This window comes from Petaurus breviceps, unplaced genomic scaffold (genome assembly GCF_028583685.1).
Source record: "Petaurus breviceps papuanus isolate PSGF00001 unplaced genomic scaffold, PetGlider_PUasm1.0 90556, whole genome shotgun sequence".
Taxonomy (NCBI): Eukaryota; Metazoa; Chordata; class Mammalia; order Diprotodontia; family Petauridae; genus Petaurus; species Petaurus breviceps.
In genome coordinates this window covers 2,680,689-2,702,591 of record NW_027187273.1, presented here as the reverse complement: position 1 = coordinate 2,702,591, position 21,903 = coordinate 2,680,689, and positions in this window count along the sequence as shown.

The following is a 21,903-nucleotide window of genomic DNA, read 5'->3' as shown; positions in this document are numbered from 1 at the left end:
GTAGGAAATCATTTGTACTTATCAGGGTGCTATTATTATTATTTATGATCATGATCATAATAATAATAATTATTATTATTTTTACTTTTCTTTCTGTATAATATCTTTTTTCCTAGCTCAATATATTACTAGAAATGACATTCTGCTTTGCATGTAGTAGAATCATAAATTTAGAACTGGATAAAACCTTAGAAGTTACAGAGTTCAGCTTCCTCATGTTATAATTAAACTGAGGACTGAAGAGGTTGAAATACTTGAATTCTGTCACGCAGCTAAGAAATGTCAGATGTGGGTAGGGTGCACAATAAATATTTTTTAAAAGCTATATTAAGGAATGGATGAATAAATTAATAAATACCTGGCTTTGTAAATGTTATATATATATATATATATATATATATACATACATATATATGTGTGTGTATACATATATGCATATGCCTGTGTGTGTATACATACACACATATACATATATATATTTTTATATACTATTTCCCCGACTCAATTGAGATGATTTCTCTTCTTCCCAGATGCTCTTCTAATGGCTAGTATAGTGCTGAGCAATCACTAGTCGCTCTATAAATGCTCTCTAAATCACTGAGTAAATGAAGCATAACCTCTGTTATTACTGGACTGCTCAGAAATTCATGTCTGTCTGTTCTATAATTGTTGAAGCTATTGGCTGACCTTGCAGCTATACAGAAGGTCTGATCTCCAGTTTTGGGTACCACATTTTAAGGGCATTGACAATGTAGGAGCGTATCCAGAGGAAGGTGATCAGGATCAGGTTAAGACTAGACAGCATGTGATACAAGGAAATGAGGGCATTTTGGCTGGAAAATAGAAGACTTGTTATTAATATGACTGTGACTCATAAATATTTGAAGGGCTATCCTATGGGAAAGGAAATAGATTTGTTTTTCTTGTCCAGAGAAAACAACACTAAAATCATTAGATACAAGTTTCATGGGAGAAATTTTGATTTTTTTTGTTTCAATTTCTTTATGATTAGAGTTATGCAAAAGCAAACTGGGATAGCAGTAGAGATAGTCTATTCACTTTCAATGAAAAGCTTGAAGCAGAGGCTAGAATACCACTCTGGGTTGTTGCAAAAGTAATTCTTCTGGGTTGGAACTGAAGGCCTTTGAGATATCTTTGATCTCTGTGATTATGATATACTGATAAAGGTTATCAAGATATGATCTGTCAGGGGCAGCCAGGTGGCTCAGTGAGTAAGAGCACCGGCCCCAGTGTTGGGATGACCTGGGGATCGAATCCAGGCTCAGATATTTAGCACCACACCCAGAAATAACTGGCCATGTAACCTTGAGCATGTTACTTAACCCCAATTGCTTAAAAAAAAGATATGATCTGTCTTTAATTTATGGTTAGTCTTACATCTAAAAAGAATGACAATTGAAAAAATCAAATAGCACTACCTTACATAACGTTTAGCAGTTTTCAGTGAAATTTGGGATTTCTTATAAGTATTACTTGTCTGAAAAGCATCTACAATCACAGGGGTGCTAATGCTTAGTCCTCCTCATCCTCCCTAATGATGTGTGTGTATGAATATGGTGATGTCAATGGCTGTTGCTTCAGATTGTGTATATTTTGTTTGTTGTGGGCAGCAAGGTGGAACAATAGGTTATAGCACCTGCCTAGAGTGAAGAAGACCTCAGTTGAAATCTGGTCTCAATCAGCAGCTGTAGGCAAGACAATAAACCTCTGCTTGCCTCAGTTTCCTCATGTGAAAAATGAGGATAATAATAGTACCTACCTCCCAGGGTTGTGGTGAGTATCAAATGAGATTTGAGGATTAAGTGAATTTGTAAAGAACTTAGCACAGTTCCCAGCATATATTAAGTATTATACAAATATTAGATTATCATTATTATTTTAGCTAATGACTTTCAAAAGGGCAAGAGAAAAAAATTGCCTTAAAAAACTAGCATGAGGGAATTCAAAAGATATAGTGAACATTCTACTGGAGTGGGGATGTTAAGAGAGTCTTAGAAGTCATTCTACAAAGATATAGATTTGACTTCTCTTCCTTTTGGGAGGAATTCTATCTTTTATAGACACTTGGTAGCAAAACCTCAGCAAACCACTTGATGGGAATGCAGTTTTTGGATAAGCAGATGGTAGGCCATAGATGGTTGTTACCTGGAGCAATTAAGAGCTATTAGGGCTCAGGGAGGTGTTGAGAAAGTAATTAACAAACATACCCTGAAGAGCAGCTGAGGACTGGAGGGTGCAGATGGGCCAGGGCTGAGAAAATGGCCTGAAGCATCCTGTGGGTAACTGAAAAGATTATTTAAGTACCTTTTAATAAGAGTAAGGTTGGTGATAAGAATATTCAATATGTACTTCAGAGTTTGTTTCCTCTTTAATTCCTGTAGCTATTGAGTTATTAGTTTTAGTACTTGAAAGTAGAAGTTTTGGACAGATGTTTTTTGAAGTGAAGATTCTATACACATACACATACACACATATAATACTAAACATCCTCAGTTCCTTGTATTGCATAGTGTCTATTTCTCTCATTACCTGGGTCCTGGGGACCATCCAACTTGTCAATTACCAACGTCTTAACCAAAATATGGTGGGTGCCAGAGTTGGAGAGATGTTAGGAGAGGGGGGATTGTATTTTTTTCTGGCCTCTGGTTTCAAGAGAGAGAACAAAGAACTCTGTTTTAGAGTCTCTTCAAGTAGTGTTTGCTGAAGACAGAGAGAGAGAGAGAGAGAGAGAGAGAGAGAGAGAGAGAGACACCTGAAAGAATTCAACATGTAGAAGAGTCAATAACCCAATCATAGCCCTATTCCGAGATTGTCATTCTAGAGACTTAAGGGAATTCCCATTTGGGTGAGATAAGAACTATTCATCTCTCTCGGTTCAGCTGAAATATCTTGCTTAGTGGGCTCATTTATTGTGTATTTTCTAGTATATTCTAATTTGCATTACTTCTCTGATCTCTTTTTGCTATCAGTTTACATAAGTGCATTTATTTGCTATTTGCTACTTATGATGGTTTTAGTGTAACTGTTATTTGATTTGATGGGAGGCATGCTTTTAGATACGGCTTTAGGGCAATCTTTCCTCATTAAAGAGACAGTGACCAGGAGCACATCTTAAATTCCAAATTATCCCCGCTATGCTAATAATTTTGGAAAGAAGGAGAATCCAAATAATGTTAGCCCAGTAGCCCCATCTCCAAGGAGAAGGCAGTGGTTAAAATCATTTCTCATGGACACCAGCAAAAATAATCCAATGCAATAAGTATTTATTGAATGCTTACTTCATATACTGTGTTCTGCTAGAGCAGTATATAATTACAAAATTAAAAAATCAACATCTACAAGGAGCCTACATCCTTCTGCAGGGGGTGGGATTGAGGAAGAGAAGGAAGGGCAAATAACAACATGCCTATAACTAAGGAAATACAGTATCATTTGAAGAGCAAGAGAGCACTGATAAGTGGGAAAGGGAGTGCCTTAGGTAAAGATTCACAAAGGAGATAGAATCTAAGGTGAATCCTGAAGGAAGCTAAAGATTCTAAGAGAAAGAGATGAAGAAGGAATATGCTAAGCAAACAGATGGAATACCAAGTTTGAGAAACCATAAGTAGGACATTTGCTTAGAACACACACACATATGTATATATATTTAGGCAGGAATAGTTAGAGAGGAAAATGGAAAGGTAAGGATAGAGCTAGTCTGTGAAAAAATTTAAACGCCAGTTTCAGGAATTTGTATGTTAATGGGAAAGCAATAGGGAGCCATTGAAGCTTCTTGAAAAGAGAAGTGGCATAGTCAGACCTGCACTTCAAGAAAACACAGGGACATTTGGTAGGTGTGTAAAAGCTGAATTGGAGAAGGGAGAGATTAGAAGCAGGGAGATCAATTAGAAAACTACTTTAATGGTCCAGGGAAAAGGTAATGAAGGATTCAGCATAAATGATGACTATGTGAACAGAGAGAAGGGGACATATGAGAAGGTTGTTATGGAGATATAAAGATAAGTCTTGTTGAATAATTGGATATAGGGTGTGAGGCAGAATGAAACCAGGGTTGGGAAACTCTGTTAAGTGTCCTTAACAGATGTGAGAGAATTTTGAGGAAGGTTGGATTTAGAAAGGAAAATAATTAGATTCATGCAAAGTTTGTATAGCTGTTTTCCTGATTGGGGTCCAGAAAGGGAATTTGAACTACCTCTTCATTTGTATAAATACTCTGCCCACTTTGACACAGTGGAAAATCACTTCTCTTTAAGTCAAACAGTCTGGGTTCATATTTTTGCACTAATACTTATTTCCTTTGTAAACTTTGTAAAATCACTCTACCTTCCCTGGCTTCTGGTTCCTTTCCTTATTCAAAAAAATGAAATGGTTGTACTTTATGACCTCTGAGGTCCTGCCCAATTGAATTTATATGTATGATCCTATTAGCTTACTTAACCAAGTTCCTGGTTAGACAATAAAATGGGAGATAGGGGTTATAGTCTTTAGCTATGTTTCCTGTCAGTTTGAGTTACTCAACCCTACCCAGCACCCACCTCCCCAAAGTGCCAAATGATCTCTTTTCTTCAGCTACAACATAATAATGTACTATGTGGGTAGGGAATAGGTATTAATTCTAACACCATTTAGATGTCATTATCCTTTGTGAAAGTAATGTGTATTTTAATAGAAAGGGTGAGAGCATTTCACTCTCAAGGCAGCTGTCATAGCCTCCACCTACCTCCTCCTTTCCTCTGGAACACGTCATTTTGTGTTGTACCCACCAATTACATTTCCATGTGTCCAGGCTCAAATCCTGCAAGGGCTGAGTAATAAATAGTCAGGATGTCAGGAAATTAGTGGGTAGCATTATCTACAAAGTCTCAAGGGAAGTATTGTTAACAAAGTCTCAAGTCCCACCCACCCGCCTCCAATCACCAAACCTCCTCCCTATTTTTTTTTTTTTCAGGGAAAATGTCCAATAGAAGTTGGGGGAAATATTTGAATGAAAAATGTAGAGGCTAAGGAAGATAAGAAAAGCGATGCTCAAAGATTTTACCTGCCCAGCCTTAGGGGGAAGCACTAAGTGGACAAAGCTTGTCTTTAGCAGCTTCTTAGCTATATTTTCAATGTCGTCTCCTGTCGTCATCTTGCCTATCATCTCACCCCTCACCCGCTGTCTTTCCCAGCCTTTATTGATTACTGTATCTTCTGACCCCTCTCTGGGGTCAATCCTTCTCCAAACTTCTCCTCTGCCACTTATTATTCTCATCTTTCATTCTTTAATGTTTTTTTTTTTAATGTATGTTAGTCATCTCTCTCAGATAGACTGTAAGCAGACATTGTCTTACTTCATATTCCACTGTCCGTGGTCCCTAGCCCATGAATAGGCAAAGAGGTAAAGAGGCAAACAGTAGATTCTCCAGTAATAAGTATCATGAGTTAAATCATCAAAGAAGGGGAGGCATGAGAGTATAAAGGGGTGTGTGTATGGGGGGAAGGAGTAGATTTTTTAAAATACTATTTCATTTTTCCAATTATATGTAAAAAACAATTTTTAACATTCATTTTTTTAGTTCTGATTTTTCCCTCCCTCTCTTCCCCCATCCCTAAAATAGATATACAATTTGATGTAAATTATATTTGTACAATCATGTAAAGCATATTTTTAGGAAAGGTAAAGATAATAGCACCAAAATGGTCTTAGCAATTGTTAGGCCCTTTAATTTTCATGGTATAGGGTATAAGAGAAGAAGCTAGGTGACGAAGTGCATAGAATGTAGGACCTGGAATCAGTACAACTGGATGAAACTCATTAGCCTGAGTTTAAATCTGGTCTCAGACACATATCCTAGCTGTCTGATTCAAAGTAAGTCATTTAACCTTGTTTAGCTCAGTTTCCTCATCTGTACAATGAGCTGGAGAAGGAAATGATGGTAAATCATAACATATCTTTAAACACCATATGGTGTCAGAAAGAGTTGACATGACTGAAAATGACTGAAGAAAAACAATAATTTATCAGAGGGACCCTGCTTTATCCCACCTCTCTGCCAGGGAGGCAGCAATACTGTTGAATGCTGTCTTGTCAAATCCCCTTGAAAGAATAGAAAGCATCTATGTGACTGCAATGATAATAGTGAAGGAAAGAGAAAGGAAAGGAAAGGAAAGGAAAAGAAAGGGAAGGGAAGGGAAGGAAAAGAAAGGGAAGGGAAGGGAAGGGAAGGGAAGGGAAGGGAAGGGAAGGGAAGAAAAAGGGAAGGGAAGAAAAAGGGAAGGGAAGAAAAAGGGAAGGATAGAGGGATGAGCATAGTTTATGCATAGTGGAGAAGAGGAAACTATTATGGCATTAAGTGAATTCTGGAGTGTTTTTGACTACCTCTGTACTGCAATAAGCACATTTGTGGGGATTGTGTGAGAATGATACAGTGGCAATCTACCATCCCAGAATGAAATATAATTTTAGGGGCAAGAACTGAAGGAATTCAAATCCTATATCACTTTTCTTTCCAGTTTTCCTGCTCTAGTTTGTTTATCTTACCAATGACACCACTTTATTTTACTATCTTTTACATAGAGAGACCTATAATTTTTGCTTAGCACCTGTCTTGGATCCATTCCTGTTTAGCCCTTGTAAACAGATAATGACTATCCTTTTTTTCAGCAGTCCCTAGTCCTGATCAGCATGTAGACCACAGCAGATAAACCAGAGTGAAAGTTAGTGCTGTTTAGGAGAGAGAAGCTTGATTATGAGGATCTTAAAAACCAGGCATTAAATCCTGGGATTGACATACTTTTAAACTTTATTTTTCTCGAGTGTTTTTGTTTAAATCTATGTTTTCTTTCACAATGTGACTATTATGGAAATGTTTTGCATGACTACACATGCATAACCTATATTGAATTGCTTGCCTTCTCAATGAAGGGGGTGGGGGGGAGAAAGAAAGAGAATTTGGAATTCAAAATGTAAAAAAAAGTTAATTGTTGTTACATATTACTTCATAAACAAGGAAAAAAGAAGAAAAAAGTCTTAGAACAAGCGTAAAGTAGACGTTAAATAATAAAACATAACTTTTTCAGCACTGTAAAAAAGTCTAGGCTTGAATTGATAGAAGAAAAAAGGAGCCACTCTTGCTGCTCATCCACCATTCATTCCCTACTGCCAGAAGCTGAGCCTCTGTGAGAATAGAATGTGTAAAAATATTTAATACTAGGTTGACAATGGTTCAGAGAATTCCATTCCATCAATCAGCATGTTCTCAGACAGTGTCAAATTTGGAATTCCACATATATTCCCTGTGTGCCAGCCCTGTCCTATTCATATGTACTAGTTAAGACAATTAAGAAAGAGTAGGAATGCATGCCCTATTTAAGGATTGTGCTGAGTAAACTGGATCAGGAGCTATTCACACCAGTTCTTCTGATGACAGAGCTAGAATCCTCATTTACCTCAAATTGCCTATGGATTACATTAAAAAATGCTTTGAGATCTTGTGGGAAAAGACATTGATGAATATCTTTATGGACTCGAGGGCTAGATTATCTCTATTAAGATGTTTTTGAGAAAGAGATGGGCTTAAATCACTCTCTAAATAGAAACATGCTTGAAAGTACTTTAAATAATGTAGAATTAATAGTCTTCTTTTTAAATAGCTAAATATAACAGCAGTACAAGTTCACCTTGAGAGGGAATATGTTATTGTAATCCAGCTACAATTATCAGATCTCTTGAAACATTATTTCATCTCATTATTTTTAACTCATTACATAACCTAACCTATGCTGGACACCATCCATAGTTTGCAAGTATCTATGCCCTGAGGCTTGCTCTCCATTCCCCATAGGAGGAATGCTTCCACTAGCTACTGGTATGAGGAAGGAGTTGAGAAAGCCATGAGTGACTTTCAGCTGGACAGCTCCTTAGCTGAGGGACCCTAAGTGAGTCATTTAGTCTATCTAGACTTCAAACATCCATCATAAGAATAGGGTGGTGTGACCATTTAAGCACCCTGGGAGAATCCATTTGTCTCAGAGAAGCAAGTATTTTATTTCCATAACAGTTTGAACTTCATCAAAAATAGATATTTAGGGTTACTTAATATTCACAAGATGTTGAATGGCAAGAAACTATTACTCCATTTTGCAAAGTTTAAGAATAACCAGCCAGTAAATTACAGTGTCATGGAACCATAGCTTGTGAGATTGTTTTCTGCTGTCTACTGGACAGTAATGCCACCAAGGCAAAATTGACAAAATTTGTTTTGAGGGATGGCCTACTTCCTCTTTTGAGCCACTTTCAGAGGTACTGGAGCTCATTCTTTCTTCTGAAAGCCCAAAGAGCTTCAATGTTGTGACCCAATAAGAGTTACCATTTCTTAAAGCCCCATACATGTAAATATTGCCAGTCCCATCTCTCTTCCATTAAAATACTATTTCTGGGAAGGGAGGACTATTTTCAGCTGCTATTGGATCAGAAATTTGAGAAGGCAATTTGGTGAGATGGAATGATCATTGAACTTAGGACTTGATTGGTACACCTATCTCTGACATTTATTACTTAATGGGTCTTAGGCAAGTTACTTAACCTGCATGGGCCTGAGTATGCCACTGTGTAAAATTAGGGGGATGGCTTAAATGACATTTTAGGCCCTAGCAACTCTAGATCTATGATTATATGTTTACCAAATATGATTTAAGTAATTCACAGTAAGGTATCATCCTCTCCAAAGGCCCTTGCACATTAAAAGAGAAGCTTACTGAATTAGCACAAACACACAAAAATGTCTAATTGATGGAATATATGGGATGAAATTCTTTCAGTAGAAAAAGCTGTCTAAAATCAAATACCTATTTTTTTTAATGTTGAATTAAATGATAGAATTTCTTCTTCTGGGTCCCTGCCTTCAACCTGATAGCCAGGAAAATATTCAGGGACTTGATATTAATGGTATTCTAGAAATAACTGTGAGGTATATAAAAATGTAAGTAGAAGAAAAACAGCCACCTTCTCCCTTTTTAAATAATGTCATAGGTGGCCTAAGCTGACAGTCAGCAGCAGATCATTCAATAAGGTCTCTAATGAGTTCTTATACCATGGCTGACTGGAGAAGTAATGCTAAGTAATCACTCAGTCAATAAAGGGCAGGCAATGTAGAAGTGTTAGATTTTGTTGGACACTGAATCAATACAAGAAGAAAGTTTCAGGAAGTAGTTTGAGAATAAAAACTGTCTGTTGCTATATTACTAGTATCATTTGGGATTGAAATATCTAAAATGAAGATGTCTCTCCAGTTCCTTTCAAAGTCAGTGCTATAAATATAGGGATCCATAGTCAAGTCTTTGGGTGTTCAAATACTTAAATACAAGTTGTGAGAACTCAGAGATACAGGATATCAAAGAGACTAGTAAATACAAACGTACAGCTAGTCAAGACAAATGCACAATACCTTGTTGCAGAGGAAGAAGAAATACGTCTGCATGAGAAATGAAGTAGTAGCAGCAGCAGCAGCAGCAGTAAAACAGTAATAATTGTAATAATGAAGTAATAACAATAATAACTAGCATCTATGTAGCATTGACTATGTGTCAGACATTGTGCTAATTACATTATAAATATCTCATTGGATCTTCACCTTGGGAATTACATGCTATTATCATTCTCATTTTGCAGATAAAGAAATTGAGACAAATTGAGGGCAAGTGACTTGCTTAAAGTTACCTAGCTAGTGTCTAAGGCCAGATTGGAGCTCAGTCTTCCTGATTACAGTTCTAGCATTTTATCCACTGCAACACCCAGTTGCCTCTATGAATGAACAAATGAATGAAAATATATTAAATTCATACAAGTGCCAAACAATGTGGTAGGTACTAGCATATAAATTCAAAATTGAAAAAAGTTTCTGCCCTCCAAGAGCCTACATTTTCATGGTGGGAGAACCATGGGGGGGAATGGTGTCCAGGGAAGGGAGTTGGGTTGTGGAAAGACACAGGAATGGCAAATAGAGCCAAAGGTCAGTTGATTATATGTACTTTCTAATAACAATCTGATTACTATTTGTAGAGCAAGAAGCTAAATGGAATTAGAGAAAGGAAATAGTTATTTAAAAAAAGAAATCTTTTCAACAATTTTCTCTGATAAAGGTCTCATTTCCATTATATATAAGGAACTGATTAAAATGTATGATTCATTTCCCAATAGATAAATGGGCAAAAGACATGGACACACAGTTAAAAACACTCACATGACAAAGAAAAGGCTCTAAATTACTAATAATTGCAAATATGTAATTTAAACTAACTCTGACATTTCACCTTATACAATCAGAATAGAGAAGACAAAAAAGAAAATGACAAACGCTGGAACAACTGTGAGAAAAGTCATCTTAATTCTATGTTTGCAGAACTGTGAATTCTCATAGCAATTATATAAAACAATTTGGAACCATACAGAAAATGTCCCTAACCTATGTATACCCTTGGGCCTATAGATATCCCTACTAGGGCTGTACTGAAAGAGATCAATTGAAGAAAGGGATCCATAGGTATAAAAATATTTATAGCAATTCTTTATGAAGTGACAAAGTGTGGGAATTTAAGGGGATTGGTTCATAAATTGGGGGATGCTTGAACAAATTATGGTATATAAATACAATGAAATATTGTTGTTCTATGAAATGACGAAAGATATCATTTCAATGAAACCTGGAAGGACTTTTATGAACTGATGAAAAGTTAAGTGAGCAGAATCAGGACACAGTGTTTATAATAACAATAACAAAACGAAAAACACCTTTAAAGACTTAAGAATTTCAGATTAATGAAATGATCAACCATGATTCCAGAGGAGTAAAGATGAAGACTCTCACCCATCTCCTGAAAGACAGATGGTAGACTCAATATGCAGAAGGAGACATACATTTTTTTTAACATTATCAATGTGAAGATTTGTTTTGCTTAAATATGCATTTTTAGAAGGTTTGCATTTTTTTTCCTATGGCGATTTTGCGGGAGTGGTCAAGAACTAGGGATAAAACTTCTCCACAGAAGCAAAACAGCAGCACCAGCACCAGCAGCAGAAATATAAAAGAAAAGAGAACAAAAGGATGGCCAGAAATAATCATAAGCAATAATTTTAAGAACTAAGTGTTCTTAAATACTTAAAGGAATTAAATTTCTTAGATACTCAAAGGAAAAAAAAATTACATTATATAGTTTCAAGTTTTATGTATAAACTTCTCCTTCCTACAATGATATGTACATACTCAATTTAATATTTCTTGAGTTCGCAAAATTTTTCTTAGGGGCTTTTGATGCAGGAATTTGGAATTTGTTGTGTTCTGCTGGTTCTATGTTGTGATCGTCTTTGTCTCCAAAAACTGATTCTATAGTTTGATTACGCTTCCTCTGTTTGCTCATCTTGCCAGCCAATTACTTGACTTTGGAGCTCTTTGCCATGGTAGAACTCTGCTTCCAGAGTGGAGAGGGCTGTGTCCCAAATTTCTGAGATTTTACACAGCTATTGTCGGTTTATTCTGGGCACCTGCCTCAGAACTGTGAGGAGGACTCCCTCTCCACATCCTCAACAAGTTCTGCCATGCCAATATTCCTCACCCCAGAACTGCCACCCAAGAATGCGACCCAGACCAAGCAGGTCAATGCAAGATCAATTTCCCTCTGAATGGTCACTTGGTCTCCCTAGGATCTGTAGGCCTGGAGTTCAAGAGGTAGCCACATGGCAGCAGCTGTAGCTGTCACCACCTCTGCTGCCCTGGGGCAGGGAGGGACCTTGTTCTTCTTTCATCCAGCTCCAACAGAGTCCATTCACTGACCTTTCATTTTCTCTTTGGCATTTATGGACTGAGAAGTGTGGAAACTGCCACAGCTGCCAATGATTCACTCTCCTGAAGTCTCTGCTCCAGCCTGTCTGTACCACGGGTCTCAAGTTTGCAACATTTTTAAAATGAAGTTTTAAAAAATGAGGGTTCATGGAAGTTTAGTTGGGTTATAAAATATTTTAGCCTGAGAGGTAGCCAGATTTCTTGGGTAGATGGGATTTGAAGTACGTTATTGTGCTCCCAAATAGATAGAGTGAGTTTTGCACATTTGCATTCATTATTCAGCAATTAGGAGAGTTCAACCCAAGGGCAGAATTCCCAAACTGAATGGATCAAGGTGTGGGGGATTAAGGGGTACATGAGAAAACTCTCTAGATGCCTGATCCCAAGTGTGCCATCCTAAGTGAGAAGGTGGCATTTGGGATTACAGGGCAGAAATGAACTCATATTTCCCATCACTTCCAATTTGTTAAGAGGTCATGTGTAAGGGAATATGATAAAAATCGCTATTCTTCTTTATAGTTTCTTTCCTAGCACTTTCAGAAACTTTAAAGGTCAGCTAATTCTGCAAGTCTGCTCTGCAGCATCTCCCCAGAGAGCAGACATAGGAAACTGCACTATCTGCATTTTTATCTCTATTCTAGTCAAGATGATCATCATGGTCTTGGGATGCATCATACAATATCCAGATGAGTTCAAAGGATAGCCTAACCCATTTAGAGTGACAAGCCATGATCTCAAACTCTCCTCCTTTTTCCAAAGTACCCTTCTCCTAAAAACTTTTCTTAAAGATGGGGAGGGGGGGAAGAGAGAAGGGCAGACATGATACTTAACACTTTATTATGCCCTTCTACAAATCCAGACTACAAAGCAACTGTTAGTGATAACAAGGCTACTTTTGATATTTCAGCAGGTTAATGTACAAAATCACACAACATATATGTCAGAATTAGAAGCAACCCAGAGGTAATTAGTAATTCTCATAGAGTGTTCCAAGAACCCCTGAGAGTCCCAAAGACCCTTTCAAGGGGTCCAAGAAATCAGACCTATTTTTGTAATAATTTTAAAATACTATTTGACTATTAAAATACACTCCCTTTTGCAGCTATGTTTATTTTAGATCACAGATTTTCTTCATACATTTCAACCAAAATGATTTGTCATATACAACAGATTGAATATAAATTCATATTTGAGAATCCAGCTGCCTTCTATTCAGCCAGAAATTATAGAGATTTGCAAAAACATGTAAAACAATAGCATTCTTTTAAATTGTTTTGAATATATAATTTTTAATAAAACATTAATTCTGTTAATGTAAAATAGATATATTACTTTAATAAATACCTACATTTAATATTTACTTAGTAAATAAATTTAAATCTCATAAATATTTTAGTAAAATAAATTATTTCATACATATTTATTTTTAATAAATTAATAATTTTCTGTTTTATTTTTAGTTTTTTATTTCCCATAGGGAAAGGGAAGAGGGGGAATGTGGAGAAGGAGAAAATGAGCATTTTAAGCACTTATCATGTGCCAGATGCATTACAGAGTACAGTAAATATTTCTTTTGATCCTTGCAACACCTCTGTGAGATGGGTGCTATTAGATAGGATTTTGTTATTCTTGGGGAAACTGAGGTAGGTAGTGGTAACATGAATTGCCTATTACCACATTCCCAGGTCAGATTTGAAACCAGGTCTTCCTGAATACAGTGCTCTATCCGTTGTGCCCACTAGTTGCTTCTATTATACCACCTAACTGCATCTAATGTCTAATAGGGTAAATATGAATTGATATATAACATAAATAAAAGCTTGTTGGCATACTTAATAATTCTTATAATATAAAGAAGTTTAGAAGCTAAAAAAAATTGAGAACTGCTGGGCTGGACAGCCTTTATTTTAGAGATTAAATGAGTGAAGTTCAGAGAGTTCGAGTCATTTGTTCAAAGGAAATAAATGCCTAATTCCCAGGTTCTCAGACTACAAATGCATGGATTTTTCTACCTCACCACCTCCAGAACTGCCAAAAAAATCAACATAGACTACTGAATCTATGCTTGGATACACACAAAAATGTATGTATATGTATATTATATGTGGTTTATATGTAATATATGTAAATATACAAACATATCTATGTGTATGTGTATACTGCATACATATATAAATGGATACACACATATTTATGTGTGTGAGGAAGAATTACATCTTTTGCTTTTACATCACCTTTGTTTTCAAATCTATACTCCTTTCCCAGAGTCTTCTCTTATAAGCTAGAATAAAAAGGGAAGGGGAGGAGGATGAAAGCAGTTAAGCAAACAAACAAACATTAATATAGGACTATATACAAATTGTTTCACATCCATAGTCATCTACCTCTGCAAAGAAGGGAGGAAAGTACAAAACTCTCATATTAATGATCAAGCTTAATCATTATAATTATGTGTTCAGTTTCATTTAAAAAATATATATATATATATAATTTTTATCCTCAATAGTTTAGTGGGTGGCACATTGCAAGTACTCAAAACATTTCATTCATTCATCATTTTATTTATTCTATTTGCATTATTATATGTATTATGTATATTATTTTCCTAATTCTACCTCCACTTTACATCAGTTCATATGCCATCCCATGCTTCTCTGCATTCTTCCTATTCGTTATTTCTTCTGTGTTAGTGATATCCCATCACTAGATGAGTGCTGTTCAGCCTTCCACATTTGCCATTACTTAGAATCTCTCTGGCCATCTATATGAAAAACATTAAGCTTTTCCACTTGGGTCCTGGTAATCCCCAAATGCTGCCCATGCATCTGTGATTATAGACCACCTGCACACCATTTTTGAAAAACTTAAATCTCTTTATGAGACAAGAACTCATTTGGATGATAGTGAATGATAGGATCATAGATTTAGCATTTGCAAGTACTTGGGAAACCATCTTGTTGAACAATTTCATTTTACAAATGGGGAAACTGAGGCATATAAATGTTACTTGCTCATGGTCACACAGGTAATACATGACAGAGTCAGTATTTGAACTGAGGTTACCAGATTCCAAGCCCAGTGACACAGGCTCAGGTGTTGTAATTTCCATTTTGTAAATGACTTTTCCAACACCACAGAAAGCAATAGAAATAGAAGTTAGCATTTCCACATGAGACTAAATTGCTTTTGCTTTGCTCCTGTCATGTAATTATACTTTTAGAGAACAGAAAGCTGACATAATTGGAAGGGGAATAGAACAGCCTATGCCACTCCACTTTGACATTTTCCTCTTAGATCTCTCTAGGTCATGACCAGCTACTTTCCCTCTATAGCTCGGGGTCTCTGCAGCTCCATTTGATCTAACTTCTTCCTAATAAATTGACCCATATCATTGACTATAGTTGACCTGTTGCTTCTAAACACCAAGTGGAATTAAAAATGCCCGCAAGGTTGTCTGGTGACCCTGTAACCTGCATGAGGAGAAAAAAATGTATCAGGTTGCAGAGGGCTCTTGCAGACACTTGGGATAAGCAGTGATAGCAATTACCACCAGGCACAACTGCTTCAGGCCTTGTGCTAAATATAAGTAACAAACAGTAGAAAGAAGAACACTGATTAAATCAGGAAAGCAAAACTTTCTTTCTCCATGTAAGCTCAGTCAGAATTTTGAACTTTTAATATCTTGGATCTAATCTCCTCCTGTCTCGGCTGCCTGCTAATTATTATGCATAATTTCAGTCTCTCCTTCAAATCATCATTTTCTTTTTTTTTTTTTAAGCAATCAGGGTTAAGTAACTTGCTCAAGGTTACACGGCCAGTTATTTCTGGGTGTGGTGCTGAGTATCTGAGCCGGGATTTGATCCAGGTCATCCCGGTGCTCTTACTCACTGAGCCACCTGGCCACCCCTAAGCAATAGGGGTTAAGTAACTTGCTCAAGGTTACATGGCCAGGTGTTTCTGGGTGGGTGCTAAGTGTCTGAGCCCGAGATTTGATCTCCAGGTCATTCCACCACTGGAGCCGGTGCTCTTACTCGCTGTGCTACCTGGCCGCCCCCAAATCATCATTTTCAACTTCAGCAGATAAAACCACCTGAAATGACTTTCATTCCTCCATTCATTCCTTTGTCAAAAATGGACAATGGTTTCTCATAATGCGCAAGTTAAAGTCCTGAATTCTTCCACTTGGAATTCAAGAATCTCTTGAATAATCTAGACCCCAACCTGCCATCCCATTTATGTTTCTCCTGCTCTCTGACCTGAACTGTTTGTGAAGTAGACTGTTATCTTCCAAACATATTTTCATTTTGCTGCTGATATGCTTACGTTCATGTTTAATGACCTCCCCTTTGACTTTGTGGCATAGTCTAATCTTTGAAAGAACAACTCCAGTATCATTTTCTCATTAAAGCCTTCCTTGACCAATCTAACACATAGTGTTCTCTCCCTTCCATTATTCCTGTATAATATATACATTCAAAAGTATAGTTATGTCTACAGGATGTGACAAGTGTGTACAAACCCTAAGCAGTGTACATAGTTGAAAGATTGTTGGACTTGGAATAAAAGGACCTTGGTTTAAATTTCATGTCTTCTGTTTACTGTGCATTTAATTTGGTTAATTGCATCACTTGCCTGGGACCAGTTTCCACATCTGAACAATAAAGGTCTAAACTAGATGTCTTTCAAAAAACCATTTATTAAGTGCCTACTATATACTAGTCACTGTGCTAAAGTAAAAACATGGTCATTCCCAAAGCCTCTGAGATTCCAAATGTATGACCTCTATGATCATTTCCAGCTGCCAGTGCTACGATACTATGATCTCAACAAAACTCACCCCCCCACACACACATTTGTCATTATAGTCTTCTTCAGGATTTAGAGGGAAATCAAGTATCTTGGTGATCATGTATGAAGTTGAGGATTCAGGAAAGGCCTTCTGGATACCTAGGGTGATTCTCAGAAAGTTAGTTGGGGAATCTCTAATCCAGAGGTTCATAGAACACCTACAGTCTCCTTCTCAAATAACATCTCTCAGGATTCTCATGATTCTAGAGGGATATCAACTTGTTTCTTCTCTGAGTGCCCTGGGATTCCATTTGGCTATAATTAATTAGGCCTGCTTATACCTTGTCATTGTTTTACCTGACAGATTATGCATACTCACACACATATTTTTTGCAGACTTTAAAGTGAGATACAAATGATACTATCATATCGTGCTGTCTATATACTTGTGTCTATGCACTAGAAAACAGTGTTTGGAGGAGAGAATTCAATGAGACAGCTATGCATATAAAAACTGGCCCATTTTTTCCCCAACAGAGTAGACAATAATTTGCTGGGATGGCAGATTCTTAGAAGTGGGCTATTAAACACTGACAGATGCAATTCACTGTAGGAGGAGGGACAGAAGAATATGCAGGTAGCATAAGAATATAATAATAATAACTGACATTTATATAGTGCTTTAAAGTTTGTAAAGCATTTTACATATATTATGTCATTTAATGCAGTTATAACCCACAAACAGGCCTAACAATCTATAGCCAGATGAGAGTTTGGAGCACTCAGAGAGAACAAGGCTGATAGGAAAGTGAGTAATGCTATAATGCCTTTGGTTAAAAGGCCTGTAAATGCAGAATGAGCCCCAACTTCAATCTAGGCCTTCATTATTTCAAGCCTGGATTACTGGAATACACTCCTACCTGAACTGCCTGCTTTACTTCCATCTTCACTCTGCTCTTTATATCACTTCCATATCAATTGTCCCTAAACACCATATTCATGATATCACTCTTCAGCTTAATTTTTTTTAATGGTTTCTTATTATGCATTGGACTACCTAACTTTTAAACCTCTCCACAATCAAACCCTGTTTTTCTTGTTCACTAATCCCAATTTCCCCACATACACAAATGCATACTTTCATAGATCATAGATTTTATAGAATTACAGAAGTGAAAAAGACCTTACAAATCATCCAGCTCAACTATGAAAATGAAGACACTGAGGCCCAGAGTGATGAAGTAATTTGTATCCATGCAATTGGCTAATGAAGGAGCTGGAACAAGTATGTAAATCTTTTTATTTTCATTCTAGAGGATTTTTTGTTTATATGTGCACATTTATGGATATATGGGTATGTTTATATGTATACATGCATATGAATGCATGCATGCATGTGATACATGTTGCAGTGTTCTTTGTCCTTTGTGTGTCATGCCTGATGGGGTCATCATGGGGTGATGCTATGACTCGTGTATAAGTTGGTTTTAAGGGAGGTAGAGTGCACAAAGTTGTCAGTGTCTCTCTTCCACAGTCATTAAAGTCCAGTGGCAAGACAAAAGCCAAGATGACTAGTGATGGCCTGGAATGCAGTTGATGACCTTGCTGTATTCAATGGTTGACCAAGCTGTATGTACTCAACAGCTTCTGCTTCGGCCCCCTTTATGGCCACTGGAACACATTGTTCTCCATTGTCCATTCTAAAGGAGAAGTCTTCACATGCTTGGCGTAGAAACATCCCTAACTGAATCTATGCAGGTGTGTTACATATATGTCCATAGATGTATTGCATAGTTAGATAGATAATGAGCTTTATTGTTTGACACTATATGTGCATATATGCACATGCATGTGATTGTATGTACACACACACACACACATATATATATATATATATATACAAACTTGTGATTTTATGTAAATAAAGTGGAATGTCTTTTCTGCCTCTGGGCTTTTGTTCATCTTTTCCCATCTACTTTCTGTCTATGCAAAGCAAAACCTACCCTTGAAGATCTTGGCTTCAGTCATATCCCTTCCTTGACCTCCCCAGCTTTTGAGGAACCACAGAACTTGAAATCAAGACAAATGAGCTCTTTCATTGTCCTCTGAATCTTCTACAAATAAGTCTCTTTTCTTCAACTAGATTATCAGTTCTTCAAGAGAAGTGACTGTAACTCATCCATCTTTTGTATCCTGTACAGCAGGTTGCACAGAGCTAGGCACACAGTATGCGATTGGTAAAACCCTTGGGATTTATTGACTGAATATCAGGTAGGACTCAATATAGACTGATTAACTGAATGAACCAGGAAGGAAAGCTAGAGTAGGCAAATCATCTAGACAATTAAGCATTAGCCATGTAGTCTAAGATTCATTGTCAACTTCTTGTTTGAAAGGGAGATGATTTTAAATGCTCACTGCTTTCCTTGTTGCTAATCTGAGATTAATAAAACTGACCTTTGTTGTCATCCACATGGACTCTGGGAGGTTTGCTTAGATCATATCCAGAGAGTGCAAATCAGCCACTTGGAGGAAGCAGGCTTTATAAATACAAGTTATTACTTTGTTGTGACTATGAAAGTATTAGGATAGATTCTCAGGGTAAAAAGACAAATTCCAATCCAAGCAGGCAAGGAGTTCAAAGCCACAAAGAAGCTAAAATATTCCAAACCAGATGAGCTAAAGTGATTCAGAAGGGACTGCTCAGAGGTCTTAAAGATTAAAAAATCCCCTTTGGAAAGGAAAACTCAGTTTAGTAGCCAAATAAAGCAGAAAGACTCCACAAAGGCAAAGGAGAAAAGCAAGTGTGTGATATACTAGGATGTGTAAATGGGAATCTAGAACATTGGAGCTCTGAGGTCATCTATCCTAGCAGTAGCTAGACCTCTATTTCATACGTGTTCTATTTTAGCATCTGAAGAGCAACCATAGAGGGCAGAAAAAAGAGCAGCATTTGTTCTGACAGGTATTTAGAATAGGGTTCTGACTATGGGGTATAATTTTTTTTAAAGCAATTGGGGTTAAGTAACTTGCTCAAGGTTACACAGCCAGTTATTTCTGGGTGTGGTGCTGAGTATCTGAGCCCGAATTCGATTCCAGGTCATCCCGACACTGGGGCCGGTGCTCTTACTCGCTGTGCCACCTGGCCACCCCTATGGGGTATAATTTAAGGGATGTTGTTGAAATTACACCTTGTTCCCAAGCATTTTCTCCCATTGGACTGGAAATTAATTTAGCAGTGAATCCAAAATGCTACTTGCTACATATGTAAATTATAATACATTGTTCCTATGGTCAAGAACTTTATAGTATAGCTTAGAGATGAAACATTATTTTAATTCCTCCAAATAATAGTGATTTTGCCACCATCTGGATTCTTTGCAATGGATCCTTACTCTTTCACACCTTAAAAGGTAGTTTTCAGGAGTTACTGAGGCCAAACAATAAAAGCGAAGACAATAACAAGAACACCTAGTGGTGCCTCTTTGATTTCTGCCAACTATCTACATTCAGCTAGACTCTTGCTTCGACTACCAGGCAGCACCCTGAGCAAGTCACTCACCTGGCCTCAAACACCATTTCCTCATTTTGAACAATAAAGTTCATAATACTTGCTCCACCTGTGTCATGAATGAAAGAACTGTTTTGTGAGTGTTAAAAGGTTATAGAAACATGACAAGTTTATTATTTCTTTGGCTTGTCCTTTATTTTTTTTGCCTTTTGGAGTGCAATTGGAGTTAAGTAACTTGCCCAAGGTTACATGGCTAGTATTTTTTTGTGTGGGTGTTAAGTGTCTCAGGCTGGAACCGAACTCTGGTCCTCCCTACTCCAGGACCAGCACTTTAGTCACTGTGCCACCTAGCTGCCCCTGGCTTGTCCTTCTTAATGGACATATATGTAAATCCCTTGGGGAGAAGAACTATTTTGCACTTGCTTAGTCACCAAAGATCACTGTCACCAAAGCTCCAAAGATGAGCAGATTGACTGCCTAGACATTGAGGATGTAGATTCCCTACTTTTCCAGTTCTTATGTTGAGAGTGTTAGTTTTATGGTCATATGATCCAACTGCAGCAGGAGAATAGGATAGATGACTTTGGATAATTTGGAAACTCTGTCAGGATAGCTGATTAAGAAATCATAGAATCAATTCATATGAGGAAACTGGCAGTAAGTGTATATATCTGCCAAAGAATGAATTCCTGAATGGTTCTATCTAGTTAAACTTAAAAGAGAAAAAAGCCCAGTAATCTTTTGGCAGCTAATTGGAAAATCATGAAGATGTAGTCAGTATAAACTCGTCATAGAATGTAGGTGATAGAATACAATATAATATACTCTTTAATCTAGATGTCTCCCTGGGAACTTATTTTATTTTAATGGCACTTAAAGGGAATTAACTTCTGCTTAATTGGGGGATAGTTAGGCGTCATGAAGAAGAGGCTTAAGGAAGCAAGGCTTTTCTACTCTTCAAAATTTATTTTCAATTCTGAAGGCTCTACTCACTTGCACTATGAAGACCTCATCCATTTGTTTATTCATAGTTAAAATAATATCTAAGTCATTATTGAACTTGGTGCTAAAAAGAATACAAGAAACACGTCTTATATTTTCTTAATTGTGAACATTTGTATTCTCTGCCCCACCCATCCACTAACCCAACATTTAGGAAGCTATTTGAGGACAGACACAATTTTTGAACTCTCGGCACATAGGACATTGCTTATCATGTTATGGGCACTTAAATAGAAAGGACAATAAGGTACATTGGAAAGTGTGTAATCATATATGAGTTTGAATCTCAGATCTGCCATTTCTTGCCTGGATCACCTTGGAAAATCTACTTCAGTACTTGAAGCTACATAAATGTCATCTGTAAATGAGGTGGAGGGAGAGGAAGGAGAGGATTAAAGTAGTTGATTTCTGAGGTCCTTTTCAGATCTAAATCTGTGATCCTATAACAACAATTGACTTGTTGAATAAATTAATGAATATATGAATGAAGAAGGAAAAATTGCTCTTAACCACATAAATTGTTGGCTCCATAATGGAAAAAAAGAAATATTCCTTTAGGTTTAAAAGCTAAAGAAAATTCAGAAGCAATAATAATACTAATAATTCACATTTATATGAAGAATTATACTTGCATTCCAAGTTCTTCTATTCACTATAAGGACAAGTGACTTAGCCCCTTCTCGGTCAGGAGGGGAGAGAAAGAGAGAGAGAGAGAGACAGAGAGAGAGAGACAGAGAGAGAGAGAGAGAGAGAGAGAGAGAGAGA